The sequence below is a fragment of the Daucus carota genome, chromosome 7 (assembly GCF_001625215.2).
Source record: "Daucus carota subsp. sativus chromosome 7, DH1 v3.0, whole genome shotgun sequence".
Taxonomy (NCBI): Eukaryota; Viridiplantae; Streptophyta; class Magnoliopsida; order Apiales; family Apiaceae; genus Daucus; species Daucus carota.
The window spans coordinates 24,616,933-24,643,406 of NC_030387.2; the positions used below are offsets into that span (position 1 = coordinate 24,616,933).

Here is a 26,474-nt window from a genome sequence, read left to right on the forward strand (position 1 = left end):
CACCACCTACGTGCGCGCAGGGGGGGGTGCAAATTGTGGGATTTCGAGGGGAGTTTCGTGGCCTCGCAAGCCTCGGGCTTTTCCGCGTGTGCGACCTGCGGACACGAATGCAGCAAAATCTGAGTTTTGCTGAATTTAATTTTCCACTGGGCTTAGGCTCAATTAAATTGACAGAAATTAATTCCGATTTGATTTCGGATTAATTGTTTGGTTTTAAATTAATTCGATTTGATTTCGGATTTAATTTATAACCGTGTGAATTAATTAACGCGTTTTAATTAATTACAAAGCGTAGCGCACAAGTCTTGCATTGCCTATATATATTCATTATAGTTTAGGGTTTGCATTCACGAAATATACACAGCCTCTCACGTCCAAAAACCCTAGCCGCGTCGGTGATAGTTCTCAGTCTTGTTCTTGTTCGTCGAAGGTGCTTACTGCATCGTTCAATCCGTTTTATCCTGGGAGGCGATCGTTCATCACATACGGTGAGGGCGAAATACGCTTTAAGGAGACAGTTACGCACTGGACTCGGATTTCCATTCATATATCCTTCGTTCTGTTTTGTCTCCTTACGCCTGCTGTTTTGTCACACACACACAAACGCACGCACGTATTGTATTGTTGGTTTTTTGCACAGATTGAATAACAATCTTAAAGCGTATTTTATTCTGTTTTACATCTGTGGTTGATCTGATTTGGTTTGTTTGCGTGTTGATTCACAGTATAATGGAGAATGTTAACAATGCTATCCCCACGAGCGGTACGGCTGTTGATCCCAACGCACTGGTTAATCCAGATGGGGGTCAGACGCAGCAGTCGCAGGCTAACCCCAACGCACTGGTTAATCCAGATGGGGGTGTGCCATCTGGTTCTGGACCTACGCCTGCGGGCTCTGGTTCTGGACCTACACCTGCGGGCTTCGGCTTCGGGACTACGCCTCCGGGCTACGGTTCTGGGACTACGCCTCCGGGCTATGGTCCTGCGGGACAGATGACCTTTGGTCAGTTCAGTGTTCCACTTACACACTGTCCGGCAGGACATGTTCCTCAGCCGAATGGGACTGCTGTGCATACAGCGCCTGTTGCGCCTGTTGCGCCTGTTGCGCCCTTTGCGCCAGCTGTGCCTCATGTGCCTACTTCTCACGCTGAAAGGCCAGAAAAGTTCAACAAAACGAACTTCAAACAGTGGCAGCAGAAGATGTTGTTCTACCTGACCACACTGAATTTGTCTCGCTATCTGAGAGAAGAGACACCAATGCTCACTGCTGAGAGCGATGCGCAGGCGGTATTTGCCGTTGATGCATGGAAGCACACCGACTATATCTGTCGGAACTATGTGCTTAATGGTCTGACTGGCCCGCTGTATGATGTGTACAGTTCGAAGGTAACATCTAAGGACTTATGGGAATCTCTTGACCGTAAGTATAAAACCGAAGATGCCGGTGCCAAGAAGTGGATTGTTGGACGCTTTCTTGACTACAAGATGGTGGATTCCAAGACTGTTGACAGTCAGGTGCAAGAGTTGCAGCTGATTATTCATGAGATGCATGCCGAGCGGATGGGTCTCACGGAATCTTTCCAAGTTGCTGCTGTGATAGAGAAGCTGCCTCCTGGATGGAAAGATTTTCAGAACTACCTTAAGCATAAGCGAAAGGAGATGACTATGGAGGATCTGATTGTTAGACTTCGCATTGAAGAAAATAACAGGGGATCCGGAAAGAAGCATATTGCCGGTGAAAAGGCAAATATGGTGGAGCATGCTCAAAGCTCCAAGTCCAAGAAGACCGGTTCCGGGAAAGGGGCTAAACTGGCACCCAAAGGAGGAGTTTCGAAGCCTTCGAAGTTCCAAGGAAAGTGCTTCAACTGTGACAAAGTTGGTCATAGGTCTGCTGACTGTAGGAAGCCTAAGAAGACCAAGAAGAAAGAAGCAAACATGGTTGATGATATCTCCAAGGAGATAGGTGATATAGACCTCTGTGCTACGGTCTCTGAGGTGAACCTGGTTGGATCTAATCCGAGAGAATGGTGGATTGATACAGGAGCATCTAGGCATATTTGCTCCGACAAGGCGACTTTCTCTAGCCTTGTAGCTTCTGATGCTGGTGAGAAGCTCTACATGGGAAACTCTGCGACTTCTACCATTGAAGGGGAAGGCACGGTGATTCTGAAGATGACCTCTGGGAAGAATCTGACTTTGAAGAATGTACTTTATGTGCCTGATATTCGCAAGAACCTTGTGTCCGGTTCTTTGTTGAGTAAACATGGCTTTCGCATTGTAATAGAGTCAGATAAAGTTGTTTTGTCTAAGAGTGGTATGTTTGTAGGCAAGGGCTATGCTAGTGATGGGCTGTTTAAGCTCAATGTAATGTCCATTAAGGAAAATAATGAAATGAAGAATTCTTCTGCTTACTTGCTTGAGTCTCCTAATTTATGGCATGCTAGATTAGGACATGTGAATTATGACACTTTACGAAGATTAAGTGCAAAAGAATACATACCAAAATTAACTATCGATTCAAAACATAAGTGTGAAACTTGTGTTGAGGCAAAATTAACGAGATCATCTTTTAAACGTGTGGAAAGAAACACCAAGGTGCTGGACCTAATACATAGCGATATATGTGATTTAAAATTCGCTCCAACAAGAGGAGGAAATAAGTATTTTATTACATTCATAGATGATTGTACAAAATACTGCTATGTATATTTGCTGAAAAGCAAAGATGAAGCTATAGATAAATTTAAAATCTATAAGGAAGAAGTCGAGAGACAACAAACTGAGAAAATCAAAAGGATTCGTAGCGATCGTGGAGGTGAATATGTTGAACCGTTTGGGGAATTCTGTTCACAACATGGTATAATCCATGAGGTCACTGCACCATACTCCCCTCAGTCAAATGGAGTGGCTGAGAGGAAGAATCGCACTCTCAAAGAGATGATGAATGCGATGTTGCTAAGCTCTGGACTTCCGCAATCTATGTGGGGGGAAGCCATCTTAAGCGCAAATAATATTTTAAATATTACTATGCGCAAGAATAAGGATGTGAGTCCTTATGAAATGTGGGAGAAAAAGAAACCGAGCTACAAACACCTGAAAGTGTGGGGGTGCCTTGCTAAGGTACTGATCCCTACACCTAAGAAGGTGAAGATTGGTCCAAAAACCGTGGATTGTATCTTCATCGGATATCCTCCACGTAGTACAGCATATCGGTTTCTTGTGTATGATTCTAAGATTCCTGAGATTCAAAAGAATACGATCATGGAATCAAGAAATGCCTCATTCTTTGAGACTACGTTTCCTTGTAATCCAAGAAACGAGCACCCTACGACATCTAAACGAACTCATGAATCTGTAGATGATGAAAATGAGAATGATGAAAGTGAAGATGAAAATGTGGGGGTTGTGAGGAGGAGCAAAAGACAACGAACGGAGAAATCTTTTGGGTCAGACTTCATGACCTATTTGCTCGAAGAAGGTGATCCGAAAACCTATAAGGAAGCGGTCACCTCACCTGATGGACCTATGTGGAAAGAGGCCATCAAAAGCGAAATTGATTCTATATTACAGAATCACACTTGGGAATTAGTGGACCTGCCACCTGGTTGTAAAGCACTAGGCAGCAAATGGGTTTTCAAAAAGAAATTGAAACCTGACGGAACCATTGATAAGTATAAGGCCAGACTTGTAATCAAAGGATACAAGCAACAGAAAGGCCTTGATTATTTTGATACGTATTCTCCTGTGACGAGAATCACGTCCATAAGGATGATGTTTGCAATCGCTGCGATGCGAAACTTAACAGTGCATCAGATGGATGTGAAAACAGCTTTTCTAAATGGGGATATAGATGAGGAAATCTATATGGAACAACCTGAAGGGTTTGCTGTCCCTGGGCAAGAAAGGAAAGTCTGTAAATTAGTGAAATCACTGTATGGCTTGAAGCAAGCGCCCATGAAATGGCATGAGAAATTTGATGAGGTCGTGTTAGCACACAACTTCAAGATCAACGAATGTGATAGCTGTGCCTATTACAAGGATGACGAGAACGGTTATGTCATGATAACATTGTATGTGGATGATCTACTTATTGCCGGAAGCAATGATAAAGTGATCAAATCCACAAAGGACATGTTAAAATCAAGATTTGACATGAAAGACATGGGACTAGCAAATGTAATTCTAGGAATCCAAATTTCTAGAACATCAGAGGGTCTCGCACTAAGTCAACCTCATTACGTTGACAAGATCCTTGAGAGGTTTCTTAAGGATGATACTGAGAAAGCTAGGACACCTGTGGATATGACTTTACATCTATCCAAGAATAAAGGTGAGGGAGTCTCTCAGTTGGAGTACTCTAGGATAATTGGAAGTCTGATGTACTTAATGAGTTGTACAAGACCAGACATTGCGTACTCAATTAGCAAGTTGAGTAGGTTCACGAGTAATCCTGGAGATGATCACTGGAAAGCGATCATAAGGGTACTAAGGTACCTAAGGGGAACTCGAGACTATGGATTGCATTATGGCAGATACCCAGCAGTATTAGAAGGATATACTGACGCAAACTGGATATCTAGCAAGAAGGCACTAAAGTCTACGAGTGGCTACGTGTTTACACTAGCTGGAGCAGCAGTATCGTGGAAATCCTCCAAGCAAACGGTTATAACTCACTCCACAATGGAAGCTGAGTTTGTGGCTTTAGATAAATGTGCTGAAGAGGCTGAATATCTACGCCAATTTCTGGAGGATATTCCAAGATGGCCGAGGCCTGTGACTGCAATAGGGATACACTGTGATAGTCAATCCGCTATTGGCAGAGCACAGAGCACAATGTATAATGGAAAGTCCCGTCATATACGACGACGACATAGTTCCATTAGACAATTAATCTCAACCGGAATTATCACTATTGACTATATACCGTCAAAGGATAATATTGCGGATCCGCTAACCAAAGGGTTACCAAGAGAAGTGGTTGAGAAATCATCGAGAGGAATGGGTCTTAAGCCTATAGCTTAACGGCATCATGGTGGACACCCAACCATTGCTGACTGGAGATCCCAAGAACTTGGTTCAATGGGACAACTAAATCATGATGACCTAATCACTGTGGGGGTAACCCCTGGCCTGTTCCTATGATGAAGAAACAGTGAGACCCGTAAGGTACGAGGTTAAGCCTTGAGCTTTTAATGATCTTTGGTGAATACATGGAGTGGTACACGCATGGAATTCAGTTGAGTAAACGCGGGTTACTCTATAAGATAAAGATCACCTATGTAGGAGAGAAGTGGGGCCGCTTCAAAGGAGAATTGCAAGGCACAATTCTTTAGAAACTCCCGCAGAACCAGGACGATGTTCCATGGCCAAAATGGACATACTCATGAGAACTGAACAAGTCAGAAAGGATATAGTGATAAGTATATCATCGTTTACACAAACGGTCGAACAGTTCAAGGACAAGCACGTCCACTGTCTACCAGTAAAGTCGATGTGCTTAATCGAGCGAAGGTTCAAGGAGCATTCTCTACCTATCGTATGCTATATCTGATCGCAGAAACTATCACCAAAAGTCAAACCCCGTGTCTGTCTGTCTGGTGTGTGCTACTGAAAAATCATCAATCTCACCCATGTGGGGGATTGTTGGAAATTTGTCATTTTGAGCACCAATTTGAGTGAGGCTCGGCTACGTGCTCGTGGCGGGTTATGCTTGGATTATGTTCTCCTCCGAGAGAGCTTTCCAACGCATGTTTATTCACTCAAAACGACTAAGGAATGGATGAGTTGTGATGATCCAAAGTTGCTTCCTTGGTAGTGGAAAAATGGAAAAGAGAACTAGTATCCCACATAGAAAAGAATATAGGCCTTTAATGGGTTTATATAGTAGAACACTTTTGTAGTGTTTAACTTGTGTTAGTATGTTATGCTCCACCACCTACGTGCGCGCAGGGGGGGGTGCAAATTGTGGGATTTCGAGGGGAGTTTCGTGGCCTCGCAATCCTCGGGCTTTTCCGCGTGTGCGACCTGCGGACACGAATGCAGCAAAATCTGAGTTTTGCTGAATTTAATTTTCCACTGGGCTTAGGCTCAATTAAATTGACAGAAATTAATTCCGATTTGATTTCGGATTAATTGTTTGGTTTTAAATTAATTCGATTTGATTTCGGATTTAATTTATAACCGTGTGAATTAATTAACGCGTTTTAATTAATTACAAAGCGTAGCGCACAAGTCTTGCATTGCCTATATATATTCATTATAGTTTAGGGTTTGCATTCACGAAATATACACAGCCTCTCACGTCCAAAAACCCTAGCCGCGTCGGTGATAGTTCTCAGTCTTGTTCTTGTTCGTCGAAGGTGCTTACTGCATCGTTCAATCCGTTTTATCCTGGGAGGCGATCGTTCATCACATACGGTGAGGGCGAAATACGCTTTAAGGAGACAGTTACGCACTGGACTCGGATTTCCATTCATATATCCTTCGTTCTGTTTTGTCTCCTTACGCCTGCTGTTTTGTCACACACACACAAACGCACGCACGTATTGTATTGTTGGTTTTTTGCACAGATTGAATAACAGAAACTACTGTACTTTCAAAATCAGTAACCTTTATTTCACGTCCATGATAAGTTCTTGCAAGTACAGCAGCTTTAAGTCTCCAAAACTCTGTTTCCTTCGGCGGTAAATATGTTTTTTTCCTTAAACAAGTAATTATAATTTTGAGGCCCTCTAGGCTCTAATACCAAGTCACTGAGTTCACCTGAAACCTTAAAATATTAGAGAGAGATTTAGGAAAGAACGTTTTACGAGTATCATTATTATATTCAAAGAAGGCCATCTTCCTAATGATGTTGTGCTACCTTTGTTTTACTGTGGCAGATGGCCAGATGCTGCTCTCAATTTCCTTTCTTTTCTTTTTTGTCACTGGCTCTCTTGCACATTCTATGAATACAAAATAAATTAATCCAACAACAGTTTGCTTCTTGCCCGACCAGAGCATGTACTCTGGTTACAACTTGGATAAGCCAGGTATAATCTTTTTACTACTTCCTTAAGAGGGTGGCTGATTAAAAAGACTAACTTTTGTTTATTTCTTAAAAACTCAGCCTTTATATATCTATCGGCCCCACTTTTGGTTTAGACCCGTATTTTAATTTTAGCAATTTCGTTTTAGACGTCTCCCCGCTTAATATAGTCATGTTCCATCACACCTTTTTTTAATTTTCCAATGTGGGAATTAAAGCATTAAATATTACTAGCAATCATAATTTTAAAATTACATAAAAGTTTAAATTTAATGTTTGTTTAGAAGAGCAAAGTTTGACAAAAAAATATTCGGAGCTAACACCTTAAAATCTAAACTAAAATATAACAGCCGCATTTAAGCAGTTTGATTATTTTTTATTTTTGATTATTTTTTATTTTTGATAGCAATAATTTTAAACTTAAATTAATGACATCCATGACATACAATGCTAAGAACTCAAACTGACGAGAACCATCGCATATAATGCTAAAATTCTTACAAATTTAAAGTTCGATTCTCATGCACAATATACTAAAAATTATTCGCATGCACAATATACTAAAAATGATTATTATAATAATAACCGGAGGTGTATTGAATTGGGATTTTAAAGCAATTTTTTCATTCATTAAATCCGAAGGTATTCGATTGGGATTGTTTGAAATCCATTAAAATCTTGAGATATTCACTTGAGATTTTAAATTATGTTACAAAATCTGTTGGTATTCGATTAAGATTTTAAATTATGCTTTAAAATCTGATGGTATTCAATTAGGATTGTTTAAAATCCATTAAAATCTGATGTATTCAAATGCTGATGGATATTTTTTGGATTTCATAAAATGGATTTTGTGAGATTTTTCAGTGTATTTTAAGTTTTTTAAAATCATACCAAAATTAATAAGATTTTTGAAGCATTGTACTTAGATCCTATCAACTCTACGACATTTTATCAAGAATCCATACAAAATCAAAATCACATACAATAAATTAAAATCCAAAAACTAAAAACGATCCATTAAAATCCCAATTGAATTGGTAAATGTAAATCTTAATGGGGATATTATATTCTATTTTGAAATCATTGGAAAAATATTATTGTAATCTTAATTAAAATCACATAAAAACAATAAAACATTTAAAAATAAAACTGAGTTATAAGTAAAATAAGTAAAAAAAACAACTAATTAAAGAAGGAGGTAATATTCAACTGTGGCCCGGTTCTGTCCTATTTTTTAAACATTCAGTCTATTCAATTCAGACTGAATAGACTGAAATAAAAATCGGTTGGTTCCTGATCTTAAAACCTTCTTCCGGTTCGAACAAAATAGACCTAATAGTCAAAATAATATATAATATCAATTTATATTTATATAATATCAATTTATATTTATATTATATATATATATATATATATATATATATATATATATATATATATGGTGACACTCTAGAGAGTACTCCTTATATAGAGTTACATAGCACATTCCAATCTGAACCATTGATTTCAATAAAAAAAATACACGGCCAAGATTAAAACATATCATTGTACAATTTTAATCACAATTAAACTTTCCAGAGAATGCAAACAGTGATAGATACACATACACACGGAGCTCTCGAGTTTGAAGGTCCAAGAAACAACTTTACAAGAACAAACTAAGCTTGTTGCAAGAGCAAATCGAAGCTTTGAAGGTCAGAAACGAAGATATTAGAAGGTAATCTATGTAATTTTTGTTTTATAAAATTAGGGTTCTAAGATGGAGCATTTAGATTTATGCTTCATTAGAGATGTTTCTGAGATACATACCTTATTTCCATTGTTTTAGGCCGATTGAGAAGAGGAATCATAATTACAAGATTTTAAGGTGAAATATGAAAAGAAATCACTTTTCGATTCAGGACATTGCTGTTTTTTTTAGTATTTTGCTCACTTTCTAATATAGAGTAATTGTTGTTTGTATTCCACAGCAGATTAGTAGTATATTATCATATTTTCTGCATATATTCTACTATAGAATAAATATGTACTACAGTAGATATTTCTTTTTAATTTATAGATTGATATAGTCACTTAATGTAGCAATGGATTTAATGTTCTGTATTAGATACATATTTATGTTCTGTATTAGAATCATTTTTATGTTCCTCATAAAAACATTTTTATACTCTGTATTAGAATGACTTCATATTTAGTATTAGAATAAGATTTTTGATATGATTAAAGAGTAAAGATTATATATCTAAGATGATTCTATATCCTAAACTTGGTTTGAAATAGGAACATAAAACTTAGTAGAACACATTATTAGTTTATCAAATTTGTTCTACAGTAGAATAAATCATTGTTTATACTAGAGAGCAGGCTATGTGTGTAATGTGATTGTTTTATGCTTATGTTCAACAACATAATACTTTTTGTTTTATGCTGAGTTGTTGGATCATTATGGGGAATTTTATGTGTGTTTTGTTGGTTGGGTGTGTGTTCAAGGTTTTGATGTTCATGTACTGCTACATTTCTGGGAATGATTTTAATTGATGGGTAGATTTTATTTGGATTCTAAACTATAAGTGGTGATCTCAGGTTCTTGTTTGTATTTGTTACAGAATTATGGTGTCCCAGGGTTGCATGGTGTTCAACTATATGTTAATCTGTGATTCTTTGAATTCTTGCAAGGGATTTGTTGGCCGCATTCTCATTATCTTTTTTAGAGATTGTCGAGACATTTACATGCTACTGGCAGATGTATAAAAAGAATGAAGTTAGGTTCATGGAGATGGGTTTTATGGTTTGCGCACTTTTGGGGAGATTCCTTGCAAATGGAGTATTTTAGTTTTTAGTGCAATTTGTTTTATAATTTTTTATTCTTGTAATATTGCTTGGACTTGTTATTTTATTTCCTAGTTTTTTATCGGTGATTTCTTGGAGAGTGTTTCTTGAAATTTGGTTGGACTTGAGAGTTGTTTTTCCCTCATATATGTATAATTTGTGTAGCTCATAAAATTCATACGAGGTGGTGTCCTCATTTACTTAAAAAAATTTGCTAAAAACATAGTGGTTTGTTGATCTTACTTGCGCATAAAAAGTATGGATCATGAAGTAGAATTCAAATTCTTAATTTAGCATGATATAAGTGGACTTTTGTTGGTTAGATATTTTTTTTACGGCTAACATATTGTAAAATATCAATATCCTGATTTACTTTTATCAAAGACTATATTTATAACATACCGATACAATGTTTAATTTAAGGTTTTATTGTAATACCACGCATTCTACCCGTTAGATTTTCAAAAGCCTTGTAATCAACCGAAGAAATTTAGCACAATTTTCCAAAAGAAACAAAAATTGATAATCATGAATGGCATGGTCTTTAATGCCAAAACTAATATGTGCATTAATACAAACAATTCAATTAGCCATCTGACTAGCTCTATCAAACAAAAACTAATAATCTAAACTAGTATGATATGTTAGGTCCAAAGTATCGTAGAAGGGGGGGTTGAATACGATACTCACTACAATTTAAAATTCTTTCGAATCTTGCGGATAAATAAATTGCAGTCCTGTAATGGGTTTCGTGTTCCGGATAATTATTAGGTCGGTTTCTGAGGATATGAAAATATTAAACCAACACACAATATTTTCCAAGGTATATCTGTATATTGATAAATACCTCGAAGGGTGCTACAAATCCAAACCCGAAGGTTGGCTACAATGACCACTACTCTCAATATTACAAACTCTAACCGCTACGGATATTTCTATTACAAAGCTAGACTAGAGTGTATATATAGTGGGAGTAGCCGTGCAGAGCACTTGGCCATTTCATCCCGAAGGATGATGTGAATTGTGAGAACCACAATCACATATTTATAGACTTTCATAAACTAACCATGGTTAACGAGTTCGTCCTGGACGACTTGAGTTCGTCCTGGACGGATTCAGATATCCAAAATAAATCTAACTCCAAAACAAAGTTGCACCATAGTTGTTGATTAGAGGAGCAACATTTGACCAGGTCAAATGTTGTTCCAATATAGTGCTTCCCTTGTAGAGTTTGTGACTTAGAAAATATTCTAAGTTACAAGGAGTTTGTGCCAAGAGTTGTTGGTTAGAGGAGCAACATTTGACCGGTCAAATGTTGCGCCCGGGTCAAATGTTGCGCCTGGGTCAAATGTTGCGCCCGGGTCAAACCTTGCGCCTTGGTCAAATGTTGCGCCATAGAGTGTGCAAGAGGTATATGGTGACTTAGAGAAATTCTAAGGCAAATATGAACTTGCTCCACCATTGTAATGCTTCCCCTGTTATCTCTCATCTCTTGGGGACGAACTTTGACTTTGGTCAAAGGTTGCGCCTCAAGAGTGCTATGTCTTCACTGTGATGTACTTAGAGAATTTTCTAAGTGAGGAAGAGCTGTTGACTTCGGTCAAATGTTGTTCCTCACATAGTAAGAGCTTTCCTTGTTATCACTCCTTTGACTGAGATTGACTTGAGTTTGCTCCATCCATATATTTATATTATATTCATAATATTATATAAATATATGTATAAATAAAGATATATATAAATGTATATAAATAATATTTATATAAACATATAGTAATATATATATATACATATATTTAAATATATTCTCATATATTTAAATATATATAATATACATAAAATTATATGTAAATATAAATATAAATATATATAAGGATATATATATATAATTATCTATAGATATAAATATACACATATTTATGCACATAATATAATATATATATATACACTTAAATATATAAATGTTTATGTAAAATATAAATACATATACTATATACATATATATTTATTTAAATATATATACATATAAATATACATATACATATGTTTAAAAACATATATACATATATATTATATATATTATATTTAATTAAATATACATATATACATATATAATTATATTTGTACATATACAAATATATAAGTGCACACATATATAAAATGTCACTTCCTGATATGGCTTTCTGTGGAAGCTTTGACATATGGCATTTGAGCAGTAAGCTTTGGCATAGCTGGCATTTGGCTTGACTTGGCTTTGGAACAAATGACTTGATATGACTGGATCAATTCTTCGATCGATAAATACTTTGCAAAGCTCCGTACGTGCTGACGCTTAGTGCACTGGTCTGGTTCACAAGCGACTAACACTGAAGTCAAACATTGTACCTTCTTTGTCAGCAAACATTGATCAGTCGGTTCCGGGTTAGTTTATGCTTCAGTTTGTTGATTATAAATAACCAACCAAGATATATAGAAATATCTTGCTTCAGGGGTTGCACTGAAATCTTTCGAGTACTTGGACAACATCTTCATTGCTTCCACAATCTTGAATACTTCAATCTTTATTCTTCACTGAGGCATGAACATATTAATGAACTTCTTCCAGTGAACTTATTCCTTCAAGACTGTAGATGGCTTCTTCAACCTTTGTCTTCGTATCTTCCAATTCCGGTGCAGGCGTAGTGTTATTTACTTGTCCTGTTCTATTGTTGAGTTATCATCCCTATGTAACAGATAGGGTTGTCTTTACATTTAGACTTACAATCTCCCCCTATTTGTTTGTTAATCATAACAAGCAAATCCTCTGGAGGATAACTCAACTAACACTAGAAAAAGTAAAGTCCTGGATGTAATAACCCGGATTTTAAAAATATTTTTATTAATATTATAAATGATTTTCTTAAAAAGAAGGGAATAAGATTTAATATTTTATTCCAGTTTGATGAGTTTTCAAAGTTTTATATTTAAACCCCGGGTTATTGTGTTATTGATAAATGATTATATTTTTACAACTGATTTTCATATATTGTTTCGAAAATTCTAGATGATAATTATGTGAATATATGTGGTATGTGACTAAGTGTTACTTGTGGTATTGCTCGTTTAATTATTTATGGTGATTTATGATTAATATATGAATTTTTGTGAATTTTATATTATCTGGTTTATTGCGTTAACTGCTCATATGTGTTCGTATTTGAGAGAATTCAATTTCTATATGCTCAGGAGAAAATATAGTTTATTTGGAAATTTTCATATCGATTTATGGAATGTTAGATGATTTTATAATCAATTTACGGATTTAATTGTGTATATTTATATGTATTTATTAATTATTTGACTTCCGTAAAACCGTCCACTCGTAACGAGGTAGCAAATTTTCTTCCCGGAAGTTTCAACAAAACTCACCTTTAGCCTAATTTGAATATTCCGGACATTTTTCGTGTTTTGACTTTTTCGATCCGGAGTACGGTTTTCCCCGTAGTCGGTCCGGCGGAGTTTTTCGGGTATTTTAATTGTTGATAATTATCCAGTTTGTCTCGATAAGCGTGAAACGAGATATTTTGATTATTATATTAATTCTTATCTTGTCATAATTGCAATGGGACCCGCAGACCAATAATTGAGTTAAAGAGCCTCGTTTTGATGATTATCTCGAAAACCAGTACCGATTGGACCCCGTTTTATTATATAAAGCTACTAAATACATATTTTCATGTCATAAACGATCCAAAGGGGTACCAATTATTTGTAAATATAAATAGGCCTTTCTAGAGCTGATTTTCACCCGTAAAATCATTTCACCAGTTTCTCTGCACGAATACCGAGAGAAACCGAGCGGTGTTCTTCGTGTTCTTCATAATCAAACGAAGATTTGAAGGCGTTATTGAAGTCAGAATCAAGCGTGCGAATAGTCAAATCGAAGATATTGAAGAGTAGAACTCAAATCAATCATCAAAAACAACCTGAGATTCACAGGTAGGGAGTAATTGAAGCTTTAAGATTCGAATTATTATGATTTAAATAGTGAATTTTTGCAAACTTGTTTGTTCGATTGTTTTGATGGTTCCATGATGTAGTACATGTTTTTCTCGTCGTTTTGGTATATTATATGTTGATTTTTGAGTTCCATAACACCTAGAAAAGTGGGTTTGATTCTTGAGGGGTGTTCTTGAGTGTTCTTGAATGTTTTCAATTCGATTTTGGGGCTTTGCAAACGGTTGAATCTGGGGATGTATGGAGGGTGAAAACAGATAGAATAGGAGATGAGGAATCATTTGGTGGTCTCAAAAAGTAGGGAGGTTTCGTTTTTAAAGCACGCCGGAGCTTGAAAGCTCGCCGGCGGCGGATGAACTTTGGCCGGATTTTACGGCCAATTTAGACCTTGTTTGATGATTTTGATTTCAGAAACGAGTTGTGGGTAGCATATAGAGTTTATCTGGAGGTTTTGGTGTCGAATGGACGCCAAGAACGCCGAATCCGGCGAAGTTAGTGGTGGCCGGCGGCAAATTGCCGTTTGGTCACCCAACTTATGAAGATGGTGAAGTTTGAGTACTGAGGTTTTGAAACTTACGAAACAGCCCCTGTAACTTCTGAAAGTTACACTTTAAACCCTGAACAAAACTTTCAAAATTTTACACTTTAAACCTTTTGATTTTAATTTTCAAAAATTGTTTTATTTAATTATTTTAAATTTCAAAAATGATTTTTAATTATTTCTTTATTTAAAAAATAAATCTAAATTAGTTTATTAATTAATTTTAATTAGTAATTAATTATTTTAATTGGTCAATTAATTTAAATATTAATTGATTAATTATTTTAATTAATTATTAATTGATTTTAATTGGTTAATTAATTGGATTTAATTAATCCTTTTTGATTTAAAAATTCCGAAAAATAGTTTCGAGCTTTGAAATATTTTTCTAAATTATTTTCAAGGCTCTATTATTGTTTATGAATGATTTCAAGTCCAATTTCAAGTATTTGGGACTTGATTATTTATCCGAAAAGTGATTCTTTTATCGATTTTAATTCCGAAAAATGTTTAAAAATTCCAGAAAATTCCCGAAAAATCATTTTAAACCCAAGACTTGATTTAATATCAATTGGAATGGGAAACCTTATGTGTTGTGTGTTGTCTGCTATTGGTTGGATGTGTTATGTGCCGATAGAAGAGGGAGAAAACTGTTTTGAGCATAACTTTTGATCCGTAAGTCGGAATCGAGTGAAACGAAAGAGAGACAGAAGCTTATAAAGTCTAGTTTGATGTGACATAATCATATGATGGAGTCGAAAATGTGAATAATTGTTGTTAAATGTGCACAATGTGATTATATGTTATTTGATTGCTATTAATTGATGATTACGTGATATACATGTTTATTCATGATAGTATACATGTGTGATAAAAGATTTGGATGACATAGTGTCGTGAGTTGATTGATATTGGATAAGAAGATATGGATTATAATGATTGGATTTGGTTGGTTGATTGTTGATTGAGATAGGATAACAGGTGGATAGTCTAATAAATAGACGAGATGATGTCGGATTATCGATAGGATTTATATGATAATTGATTTGTGATATGTTATGTGGAATATGACTTGACTATATGGTAGAGTCAAAGCATGATTACGTGTTAAGTGATATGTGATAAGTTTAAAGGGGTATATAAGTGGGTATCGATATACGTGATATGTATATGCGATATATTATTTAGTGACTATAGTATTATCTTATTCTCGTTAAGGATTTGGACGAGACGAGGATGACCAAAGACGTTCAGAAGGACAAGTGGTGTTCCAAAGCGAATAAAGAATGAGTCGAGTAAGCGAAGTGGTGTGGCGAATAGGGTATAGCCAGAGATGGTCTAGAGACTATGATATGCATAGAGTATGAAGGTGGAAAGATGAGAATGAGCTGAGAGACGGGAGTCAGATTTAAGGCAAGTATCCTATACCCTTCTTTTGGATATCTTGCGATTATTCTGATCCATTCTTTTCGTATGTGTTGCAAATATTCGTTCCTCTCTTTTTCATATTTGGCAAGTGCAAATATTTTTATCCATCCTTTTCTGATCCTCAAAAATTCAGATAATTCCAGTTTTACAAATTAATTCGAAGTTCAGATTGTCATTGAAGCATGTGTTGCTCAGTGATGATTAGAACCTAGAATGACTTGGGATCTTCTTGATTATTCAACCCGCCATTGTCATGCTGGTTTAGCAGGCTAAATTCAGTTGCTTAGCCGATAATGGAGGATATTGAATAGTTAAGGATTTCCTGAACTATGATTTATGGAAGGATGGACTCTGGTTTATGAAAAGTTGATTATTAAAGTGTGATTTGGAATTATTCTATCATTGATATTGATTGTGTTTATGTTCTGTTGTTATACGTTGACCTGTTATTGAATTAGAGAATTGGATTATTATTTTTTTTGATATAAACCTGTGGACCAGATTCGTGGTCATGTTAGGCCAATGAGTGCCTTGGATCCAGTGATAGAGCATGGCGGGGCCTGCTCGGGGTTAGTGCGGAACTGATCAGCTGCCTAACCTTGGTTTTAATTAAAATGAGATAGTCCAATTCAATAATTCTCTTGTGAAGGATTGAATTCCTCAGTATTCAATTGCCGCAAGGTATTGTGGTTTTCTTATACAATACCTAAACTCGTGAACTCAGGTTGAATCCTTTTATATCTTGAACTCGTGAACTTCTGTTATATCATTTCAGAATTTTCATTGTTTATTACTACTTGCTGAGCGTTGTTGCTCACTCTTGCTATTCCTTTCTAACCATTTCAGAAAGGCTTAAAGATGAGATGATTGATTGAGATTGTGAATAAGGCTAATGCTAGGCGAGGAGACAGAGTTGAGGATCCAGTGGTCGAGGAGTGTTCAGGAAAGTTGATGAGGTTGGTGCAAGCTGGAATAGTTGACAGTGATTCTTCTTATCGAAGATGATCTGATTTGGTAAGAGATGTTGTGTAATAATAGTGGTAGATTCTAATTTCAATACTGTAACCTGGAAGCGATCCTGTTGTTTTGGGGGTGAAGATGTTCTCTTTCAAATCTTTCATTTAACGTCTTTCAGATCTTTTATTAAATGTTTTCAAGTTTTAAATTCTCTGAATTTCACGCTTTAAATTCTTTTGGGTTTAATTATCTTTAATAAAAAAAAAAAAAAAATACAGGTTTTCAAAGTGTTTTAAAAAGGTTTCGTGTGGTGACGTCAGAATCCAGACCCCCGGATTCTCGGGCTGTCACAGTTGGTATCAGAGCCACAGGTTATCAGTTATTGAATTAGAATATAGATTATAGTTTTAAGTTCTATTGATGAGGAATGTTGTGTGACCTCATATAGAGGTATGACCAGACTATCTAAGAATAGTCTAAGGATGAGAGAGAAGAATAGAGTCTAGTTAGACGATTAAGTTGAGTGTATAGGTTTAGAGAGATTTTGATTCCTAAGTTTAGACATTTCATTTCTAGCGATCGAGTAACCGAGAATGGTACTATTGTGAGAAAGGTCAAGATTAGACCTAGATAGAAGAGTTTGATAATGAATGATTGAGTTGAAAATGGTGAAAATGCAGTGTTCAGATTATTCTGACTATACTGCATAGTTGAAAATGGTCTACTGTATTGATTTGAGAATGATAAAGATGCATGGTTCATAGTATGTTGACCATGTTGGATATTTGGAAAAGTATATTGTTGTGTGAGATATGAAGAGTTAGTGTAAGATATGAGTTGTACTGAATCAGAAGGAGAGATTTGTAGATAGAAGTTGATAGATGAGAAGTGCATGATAGGGAGTATATGGAGTTGAGTCCAGTTGTTAGAGGTGATGTATGCGAGTAAGTTAGAACGTTAGTCCTCGACGACGACGCTTCAAGCTGATCGGGACTTCAAACGATATCAAGGTGGGCCCATAACCCACAGGTTGGCGATCCATACAATCGATGATATGCTACGTGTTTTGCTAGTGACTTCACAGATAATGGGGATGAAGTGGAGGCCAAGACTTATTACGAACGATAACGTCTACTATGAATTTTACGAGGCTGCTACGAACGAACGTCAATCGACTATCGAGAACGTTGAAAGGATGACATAAATCCAATAACGATTTCGTAAAGTAGAGTGGGAAATTGAGAAGACCTTGGCAATACCTCTCTTCAACTAAAGATTCTTTTGATTGTTTTCTCATCAGTGAGATATTATCATGGTATCTTTTCTACGAAAGTTTTGATAAATGAGATCTTTAATTTCTCAAATTCTAAGATGACATTGATATTGATTATTGGTATGAGTTGGAAAGCAAAGATGTGTGATAAAGGTTTGTTGTGAAGAGATAGTGATGTTCCTTGATATTGTTTGACATTTCTTGACATTCCTTGATACCCTTTCATCTTCCTTGATATCCCTTGATGTTCTTTGATATCTTTGATATTCCTTGACATTCTTTGATATTCCTTGACATTTCTTCAATCTGATTGGGATGAACAACCCTATGTATAGGGGACACAAGGTATACCTGTCTGTGTGATAGGAGTTGGATGGGACGCCATCACTTGTGTGTGTTGTGATTACAAGAAGGTTAACAACCTTTAGTAGTGTCTAATATGGACACGCAACATTAAGTTCATTTGATCGTATTGATCTCCCAGTCACTCTTGTATTCCAATGTGACCTATTTTGAAAACATCTTGTTCTATTCGAAAATTCCCAAAGATCGATTCTTGGCAAATGAATTTTGCAATCGCGAAAGTTTGATTTTCCTTTTCCATTAAAGTTAAAGGTATGCCAAGATCAATCAAAGGTGGATGACGATATGATATTACGAAGTGTGTACATTTTAGTTTCTTCGAAGGATTCCGAGGACGGAATCCTTATAAGGGGGGTAGAATGTAATATCCCATATTATTAAATTTAGATTTAATTATTATAAATCTATTTGTCTAAATATTGTTGTTGGCTTTAATTGAAAAGTGAATTGACTATGCGAATAGTTTTATGTGATTATACTTGTTTTGCGGATTGATGTGGATTTTACAAATTATGCGTTTACAAATTATGCGTCCTCCTTCTTTTTCTGATTCCGAGGACGGAATCCCTATAAGGAGGGTAGATTGTAATAACCCGGATTTTAAAAATATTTTTATTAATATTATAAATGATTTTCTTAAAAAGAAGGGAATAAGATTTAATATTTTATTCCAGTTTGATGAGTTTTCAAAGTTTTATATTTAAACCCCGGGTTATTGTGTTATTGATAAATGATTATATTTTTACAACTGATTTTCATATATTGTTTCGAAAATTCTAGATGATAATTATGTGAATATATGTGGTATGTGACTAAGTGTTACTTGTGGTATTGCTCGTTTAATTATTTATGGTGATTTATGATTAATATATGAATTTTTGTGAATTTTATATTATCTGGTTTATTGCGTTAACTGCTCATATGTGTTCGTATTTGAGAGAATTCAATTTCTATATGCTCAGGAGAAAATATAGTTTATTTGGAAATTTTCATATCGATTTATGGAATGTTAGATGATTTTATAATCAATTTACGGATTTAATTGTGTATATTTATATGTATTTATTAATTATTTGACTTCCGTAAAACCGTCCACTCGTAACGAGGTAGCAAATTTTCTTCCCGGAAGTTTCAACAAAACTCACCTTTAGCCTAATTTGAATATTCCGGACATTTTTCGTGTTTTGACTTTTTCGATCCGGAGTACGGTTTTCCCCGTAGTCGGTCCGGCGGAGTTTTTCGGGTATTTTAATTGTTGATAATTATCCAGTTTGTCTCGATAAGCGTGAAACGAGATATTTTGATTATTATATTAATTCTTATCTTGTCATAATTGCAATGGGACCCGCAGACCAATAATTGAGTTAAAGAGCCTCGTTTTGATGATTATCTCGAAAACCAGTACCGATTGGACCCCGTTTTATTATATAAAGCTACTAAATACATATTTTCATGTCATAAACGATCCAAAGGGGTACCAATTATTTGTAAATATAAATAGGCCTTTCTAGAGCTGATTTTCACCCGTAAAATCATTTCACCAGTTTCTCTGCACGAATACCGAGAGAAACCGAGCGGTGTTCTTCGTGTTCTTCATAATCAAACGAAGATTTGAAGGCGTTATTGAAGTCAGAATCAAGCGTGCGAATAGTCAAATCGAAGATATTGAAGAGTAGAACTCAAATCAATCATCAAAAACAACCTGAGATTCACAGGTAGGGAGTAATTGAAGCTTTAAGATTCGAATTATTATGATTTAAATAGTGAATTTTTGCAAACTTGTTTGTTCGATTGTTTTGATGGTTCCATGATGTAGTACATGTTTTTCTCGTCGTTTTGGTATATTATATGTTGATTTTTGAGTTCCATAACACCTAGAAAAGTGGGTTTGATTCTTGAGGGGTGTTCTTGAGTGTTCTTGAATGTTTTCAATTCGATTTTGGGGCTTTGCAAACGGTTGAATCTGGGGATGTATGGAGGGTGAAAACAGATAGAATAGGAGATGAGGAATCATTTGGTGGTCTCAAAAAGTAGGGAGGTTTCGTTTTTAAAGCACGCCGGAGCTTGAAAGCTCGCCGGCGGCGGATGAACTTTGGCCGGATTTTACGGCCAATTTAGACCTTGTTTGATGATTTTGATTTCAGAAACGAGTTGTGGGTAGCATATAGAGTTTATCTGGAGGTTTTGGTGTCGAATGGACGCCAAGAACGCCGAATCCGGCGAAGTTAGTGGTGGCCGGCGGCAAATTGCCGTTTGGTCACCCAACTTATGAAGATGGTGAAGTTTGAGTACTGAGGTTTTGAAACTTACGAAACAGCCCCTGTAACTTCTGAAAGTTACACTTTAAACCCTGAACAAAACTTTCAAAATTTTACACTTTAAACCTTTTGATTTTAATTTTCAAAAATTGTTTTATTTAATTATTTTAAATTTCAAAAATGATTTTTAATTATTTCTTTATTTAAAAAATAAATCTAAATTAGTTTATTAATTAATTTTAATTAGTAATTAATTATTTTAATTGGTCAATTAATTTAAATATTAATTGATTAATTATTTTAATTAATTATTAATTGATTTTAATTGGTTAATTAATTGGATTTAATTAATCCTTTTTGATTTAAAAATTCCGAAAAATAGTTTCGAGCTTTGAAATATTTTTCTAAATTATTTTCAAGGCTCTATTATTGTTTATGAATGATTTCAAGTCCAATTTCAAGTATTTGGGACTTGATTATTTATCCGAAAAGTGATTCTTTTATCGATTTTAATTCCGAAAAATGTTTAAAAATTCCAGAAAATTCCCGAAAAATCATTTTAAACCCAAGACTTGATTTAATATCAATTGGAATGGGAAACCTTATGTGTTGTGTGTTGTCTGCTATTGGTTGGATGTGTTATGTGCCGATAGAAGAGGGAGAAAACTGTTTTGAGCATAACTTTTGATCCGTAAGTCGGAATCGAGTGAAACGAAAGAGAGACAGAAGCTTATAAAGTCTAGTTTGATGTGACATAATCATATGATGGAGTCGAAAATGTGAATAATTGTTGTTAAATGTGCACAATGTGATTATATGTTATTTGATTGCTATTAATTGATGATTACGTGATATACATGTTTATTCATGATAGTATACATGTGTGATAAAAGATTTGGATGACATAGTGTCGTGAGTTGATTGATATTGGATAAGAAGATATGGATTATAATGATTGGATTTGGTTGGTTGATTGTTGATTGAGATAGGATAACAGGTGGATAGTCTAATAAATAGACGAGATGATGTCGGATTATCGATAGGATTTATATGATAATTGATTTGTGATATGTTATGTGGAATATGACTTGACTATATGGTAGAGTCAAAGCATGATTACGTGTTAAGTGATATGTGATAAGTTTAAAGGGGTATATAAGTGGGTATCGATATACGTGATATGTATATGCGATATATTATTTAGTGACTATAGTATTATCTTATTCTCGTTAAGGATTTGGACGAGACGAGGATGACCAAAGACGTTCAGAAGGACAAGTGGTGTTCCAAAGCGAATAAAGAATGAGTCGAGTAAGCGAAGTGGTGTGGCGAATAGGGTATAGCCAGAGATGGTCTAGAGACTATGATATGCATAGAGTATGAAGGTGGAAAGATGAGAATGAGCTGAGAGACGGGAGTCAGATTTAAGGCAAGTATCCTATACCCTTCTTTTGGATATCTTGCGATTATTCTGATCCATTCTTTTCGTATGTGTTGCAAATATTCGTTCCTCTCTTTTTCATATTTGGCAAGTGCAAATATTTTTATCCATCCTTTTCTGATCCTCAAAAATTCAGATAATTCCAGTTTTACAAATTAATTCGAAGTTCAGATTGTCATTGAAGCATGTGTTGCTCAGTGATGATTAGAACCTAGAATGACTTGGGATCTTCTTGATTATTCAACCCGCCATTGTCATGCTGGTTTAGCAGGCTAAATTCAGTTGCTTAGCCGATAATGGAGGATATTGAATAGTTAAGGATTTCCTGAACTATGATTTATGGAAGGATGGACTCTGGTTTATGAAAAGTTGATTATTAAAGTGTGATTTGGAATTATTCTATCATTGATATTGATTGTGTTTATGTTCTGTTGTTATACGTTGACCTGTTATTGAATTAGAGAATTGGATTATTATTTTTTTTGATATAAACCTGTGGACCAGATTCGTGGTCATGTTAGGCCAATGAGTGCCTTGGATCCAGTGATAGAGCATGGCGGGGCCTGCTCGGGGTTAGTGCGGAACTGATCAGCTGCCTAACCTTGGTTTTAATTAAAATGAGATAGTCCAATTCAATAATTCTCTTGTGAAGGATTGAATTCCTCAGTATTCAATTGCCGCAAGGTATTGTGGTTTTCTTATACAATACCTAAACTCGTGAACTCAGGTTGAATCCTTTTATATCTTGAACTCGTGAACTTCTGTTATATCATTTCAGAATTTTCATTGTTTATTACTACTTGCTGAGCGTTGTTGCTCACTCTTGCTATTCCTTTCTAACCATTTCAGAAAGGCTTAAAGATGAGATGATTGATTGAGATTGTGAATAAGGCTAATGCTAGGCGAGGAGACAGAGTTGAGGATCCAGTGGTCGAGGAGTGTTCAGGAAAGTTGATGAGGTTGGTGCAAGCTGGAATAGTTGACAGTGATTCTTCTTATCGAAGATGATCTGATTTGGTAAGAGATGTTGTGTAATAATAGTGGTAGATTCTAATTTCAATACTGTAACCTGGAAGCGATCCTGTTGTTTTGGGGGTGAAGATGTTCTCTTTCAAATCTTTCATTTAACGTCTTTCAGATCTTTTATTAAATGTTTTCAAGTTTTAAATTCTCTGAATTTCACGCTTTAAATTCTTTTGGGTTTAATTATCTTTAATAAAAAAAAAAAAAAAATACAGGTTTTCAAAGTGTTTTAAAAAGGTTTCGTGTGGTGACGTCAGAATCCAGACCCCCGGATTCTCGGGCTGTCACACTGGACTAGTAAATAATGCTACAAAGTTTCTGGATCATATAATACATTTCCAGATTTCATGAATAGAAATAACAAATGTGCATATCACCTTTATTTCTCTGGTTCTTGCTTACCTGCCTGATAATCCTGATAGTCTGTCTTGAAGAGAATTCAAAACATTCCATTATGCAAAGAACAATCAGCAGCTTCATTGAATTCTTCAGTGGTAATGAATGAGTTCATGTCTACCATTTACTGAAGAATAAATGTATCACCTTATACTTCTCCTCCCGTTACCTTGATCAGGTTCCCCTTAGTGATAAGTAGTTGTCTCCCCTTAGATGAAAGATCAATCCTCCTCCTTAGTTGAAAGAAGAATCTCCCCCTCAGTAGTACACAGCTAAAGAGTAGTTTAATCCCCCTTACTTTTTCTTCCCCCTTTCATATATTCTCCCCCTAAATATATTCTCCCCCTTAGTTGTGGAATCCTCCGAGGATATGTGGTATCAAATATGGTCAAGGAACGTGTCCAATACATCCTGTACCAAAAGATAATATCCCCGTAGAGAACTAAACAACGCTAAAGCTGGGGTCGAAGAAAGAGTTCAGAAGAAGGGTTTACTTTGATTGGGTTGGTGCCTATGCTGAAAGAATAGGTTCCAAACGGAAAAGTAAGGAACAAAAACTGACATTCCAGTAACAACATCCACTATGTCTGTAGGTATAAATTTGGTAATTAGTGGGTGTCTCACTAAAATGTTCTGCAGGTGTATCACTCAACACTCAATTTTCTCTCGGTTTTTGGGTAAGGGTGTCACTCACGAGTTCTGTAAGTGTATCCCTCCACACAAATACTGAGCTTCCAAAATACTGAGTACCTGCAAGAAAATCACCTTAGCCACCCTTAAAGGGGGTCACCGATGGTGCAATGGGAGTTCGTAATTCCCAGTCCCTATAGACTCATCAGATAAATCCGAATCATGGTCCACAAGTTGCCAACCACTAAGTGGCTTATCCAATTAAGGATCCAGAGTTGTTTGCTCTGGGAGGTTAGACAAAGGCTTAATTATGGCAAAGGCCTAAGTCCTCCTCAATGTCTGTGAAGACACTTGATTCAAGAGAATCATCAACCACAAGTTCACACCGTGAAATGGAATGAACCGTAGTTGCTTCCGTCAATTCTTTCAACAACATGTGAGTTTTCGATACTAAATATTATAATATGTACCTCACAAGTGTTTCACTCTTCTCAATTTCCTATGTGTTTGCACTCACTCATGCTCACAGATTTCTCATTCTGATATCTCACTGGTTCTTCTCAGAATCGCACCAAGTGTTTAGCTCTCAGTGTTTGGCTCATAGTGTTTCTCTCAGCACTCAAAGTATGGTCTTCTGTACCTGCATGAGAAAATCACCATAGCCCCTTCAAGAGAGGTCACTGGCGGTGCAATGGGGTTTCGTAAATCCCCAATCCTCAACTGACTCATCAATAAACTGACTCATAGTCAGAGAGTTGCTGATCTCCTATAAATAGGAAATCCATTCCGATTGGATCCAGATCTGTTCTTATCTGGGGAGGGAGACGAGAATCCTGAAGATTTGGCAATTGAGATCCTCGTTTCCTCCTTACACCTGTAAAGGCATCAACCATCTTATCTACCGTAAAATGGTAAATGAAGAAGTTGCTTCTAGAACAAAACCTTTAACCTCACTGTGCACTCTCTTGTATTGTGTCCGTAAGATTTTTTGTTTAGGCTCTTCATCAGAGTGATTACTGATGATGTGCTTGACTCAATACAAGATGCTCTGGCTGACGAGCGAATTTCAATGGACTCATCCTGTTGAGAGAATGATTCCAGAGACTGTTGTATTGCCTTTTCAGCTCTATATTCTTTTGAGAGAATACAGATGAGCAACAGTTACCTCAATTTTGAAAACACCTTTTCTCCTTGAGAGGTAGAGCTGTGGGTACACTATCCCTCACATCCTTATTTGCTGTAACAAGTACAGTTTCTCCCTCATTGACCTCTAGTCTAATAAGTTCCTTATTACTCCAGGGGGAAAGTTGGGATGTGTTCTGAATTTGGTTTTATAGTCTGGGATAAAGATTGTTGGTTTTCAACCTTATGACTATCTAGGAAAGCCAATAGGCTAAAAAAGTTCCGAAGAACAGAAAGAGATATAAATGCATTTTTGAAAATCTATGATTTTGAATGATAGCAATTGCATTTAATCTTTTGAGAAAAAAAAATGAATCAGTTGTGATTGTAAAAATGATTTGCATAAAGAATGACAATCACAACAGATGAAAGAATCAAAGTTTTCCATTAAAAACTGGTTTGAATACGAGAGTCTGAATCTATGCATAAAAGGTTTAGATGAACTTGTCTTTGAAAAAGACACAGACTCCTATTTCTCACCACAATTTAAAAAGGAAACAAGAAAATTTATGCGCTACAGTGTATAAAGCACTCGCCACACTAATTAGTGAAAAGGCCTCATACTAGCACATCGTCAAAACAGACGCTGCAAGTGACAAAGATCACCAAGTACACAAATACAAGATAATCAATGTCTCGTCCTATGACGCTACATGTATAGATGCAAAATATTCTAAGAAATATTTATGAAATATAGTAGTGGATACCAATTGTTGAAATCAATTGATAAGAAATTTCTTGACAGAAACTCACCACTCCAGAACATAAATACGAGACAGAATAAAGATTTTGTTGTCTCCCTTGTACTCAGAATATTAAACACCTAATATATATTTGCACTAGTGGTTTTAAGAAATATGCAATAATATTTCACCAGTGCTAATACATCAAAATCAATTCACAAATAAAACATCAATAAAGCATCAAGAAATAGATACCAATTAAATATTTCAAAAATGAATCAATCATGCTTCTATTATTCTATCAAAGTCAATCATGAAACAAATAAGCATATAATTGTCATGGATCACAATTTAACTAAGATAAAATAATAATTACCTACGCAATATCATATAATTATCAAATCAGCATATAACAACTAAAATCATGACAATCATACAAAGATA

General features: G+C 35.6%; 2 long non-coding RNA genes across 2 annotated transcripts; both read left to right on the top strand.

The window, feature by feature from the left end:
• The first annotated feature begins 12,756 nt into the window (after positions 1-12,756).
• LOC135148077 (uncharacterized) lies at positions 12,757-16,942 on the top strand. The gene is made up of 2 exons (XR_010285950.1): positions 12,757-13,837; positions 15,615-16,942. It is a non-coding gene; the product is annotated as an uncharacterized LOC135148077 (long non-coding RNA).
• A 99-nt stretch (positions 16,943-17,041) lies between these two features.
• Positions 17,042-23,237, top strand: LOC135148076 (uncharacterized). The gene is made up of 2 exons (XR_010285949.1): positions 17,042-20,132; positions 21,910-23,237. It is a non-coding gene; the product is annotated as an uncharacterized LOC135148076 (long non-coding RNA).
• The last annotated feature ends 3,237 nt before the right edge of the window (positions 23,238-26,474 follow it).